Raw genomic sequence first — 2,588 nt, forward strand, 5'->3', positions numbered from 1 at the left:
GATTATGAAAGTCTAGATCCAAATCACACAAAATTTTTATATTTAGCAGACCTTTTACAATAATTTTCAATAGAATTTGAGAAAATACAATATTAAATTCAATTCAATGGAGGAAAAATTTTAAAGAGTGTATAAATAAACTATTGTATAAGAATCAGATCAATATTAGTGATTAAACTATAACGTGTGCACAACTATTTCAACTATAACAGAAAGTGATTTAGTGAAATACTTATGAAACCACAAAGGTATTTTATCTGTATAAACTAACAAAGATCAGGCCGAAATTAAAAAGAAAAGGAATAAATCATACATGGTAGAGTTGTCTTTACTCTGATATCTCTAAATAAGAGTTCACTTTCACTAAGAAATAAGGAATAATTAAAGCACTGTGTGATTTAAGCTCAATCTCAGTCCAGCTGGTCTGTTAAGAGCAGATTATGAAGACAAAAGAGTTATAAGCAAAGAAAATAGTGATAAAGTTATGGAGACATTTAAATCAGGGTTAGGTGAATGAAATGTATTCAAAGCATTGACAGACATAATTAGTAGTGAAAGACAGCATCTGATCTTTATCAAAGGGTATAAAAGATGAATGCGATTGTTGATATAAAGTCATGAGGTTCTCTGACTGCAGTTGGCAACAAGAATATATCTGGAAGAATAAGCTCTGGTGAAACTTTTTAGTCTACATGCAAAACACTTAACACAGCACATATGTTTTATTGAACCGTCCCTATGCTGAAGCACGGTGGTGGCACCATTAGGTTGTGGGTAGTTTTCTTCAGCAGGGACCAGGAAAATGCATCAATGCATCCTGGTAAACAATTCAATCTTTACAGTATGGATGTCAGACTCCAGTCGTGGAGAGCTGTCCTTCACATTTAGATGCAACTCTGCTTTAACACACCGACACCTTGAATGTTTACATCCCCTTCCATTAAAGCTAAAAAAATCAGCTGCCAGTAAAATAAATAGAAATTGACAAAAGTAATAATAAATGAAAATAATTAAAATTGGAAATCACATTTACTTGCAATTTATATATGTATATACATATCTATATATGTTTATATAGATATGTATATATGAATAAATGCACTGTTGTCTGCTGAGCTTCAGGCAACGCAGAGCGGGACAGAAAGAGGCTGATCAAGCTGGAGAGGAGGACCACTTCTGTCCAGGGCTGCACTCTGGACTCTGGGGAGGAATTGGCTGAGAGGAGGGAGCTGTCAAAGCTTACGTCCATCATGCACATCACCTCTCACTTCCTGCACAGACTTATACTTAGACTCAGACTTATGTACCCTGTGTGTAAATTGATTTTAAAATTCTTTTGCTTTTAAAACTCTTAATGGCCTTTCTCCTTCTTATCTGTCTGAGCTGTTGCATTCTTACACACTCTCCCGTTCCCTCAGGTCAGCTGATCAGTTGCTTCTGAGGGTCCCAAAGACAAAATGCAAGCTCAGAGGGGACCGTGCTTTTTCTGTGGCAGCTCCTAAGCTGTGGAATGATCTGCCTCTGAGCATAAGACAGGCCTCTTTTCTTGCTGTTTTTAAGTCCCTTCTTAAGACTCATCTTTTTTCCTTGGCTTTTGCACAATTTGAGGTTTTACTTTGTTTTATTCTCTTTGTATACTAATATGTATTTTACACTTGTTTTTTTTTTTCTATTTTATAATTTTATTGTATTTTATGATTGTGTACAGCACTTTGGTCCTGTCCGGTGCATAAAGTGCTTCATAAATAAAGTTGGTATGGTATGGTGTAAAAAGGAGCGCTACCGCTGGTCATTCATCCCTGCTGCTATCAGACCTTATAATGCCGCTGCACTATAACCTGCTGTATTAACACTGCAATAAGTTATACTATTTATTTAACAAACCAGAAACCACACATTACCACCACCCCTTTACTGTATATAAGTTACTATATATTAGACTTAGACAGATTTTATATGTCTAAGTTAGGATAAGTTAAGATAATTATCATTGAAGATGTGTGAGTTTATTACACCTTGGTATTGGCTGCCTGTTGCATGTCAGAACTGACGTTTTAATCTAATTAGGGCAGTTCCTCTGTCTGGATATACAGTTAAAATCTTCATTTTGTACGTGGCAAAGATCTGGAAATGAAATAAGAGCGGTGTCCTTCAGCTAAGAACAAAGTGTAATATTTTGATAAGGCTGGAGCCATGGATATCTAATCATCTGCTAATGTGTAAGATGTAAAATTAGATGATGTTTCAGACTTTTTAACTGTTAATCGAGGCCACTTTCTGAGAGGTGAGCTGCTGCCTTCTGTACATTCTAAGCAATTTCTCTGATCTAAGCAACATTACAATTTCTATCAGGAGTTGTGGGCTTCTGGTTATTTAATACATATAAGTTATGAAGTGTTATTTGAAGAGTTTGTCCCGAGTGGTCTCTTTTCAGGTAAAGGAACTGTAAAGATACAGCATCAGGGTGCAGACAAAAAGAAATTTCGTTCAGTTATAGTTTAGATTATAGATTATAGTTACAGTTCCAACATTCAGGCTATATATATGTGTATGTTTACAATATCACTGCTGATTACCTTTATCACGGC

This window comes from Cyprinodon variegatus, unplaced genomic scaffold, assembly GCF_000732505.1.
Source record: "Cyprinodon variegatus isolate N-32 unplaced genomic scaffold, C_variegatus-1.0 Scaffold11, whole genome shotgun sequence".
Taxonomy (NCBI): domain Eukaryota; kingdom Metazoa; phylum Chordata; class Actinopteri; order Cyprinodontiformes; family Cyprinodontidae; genus Cyprinodon; species Cyprinodon variegatus.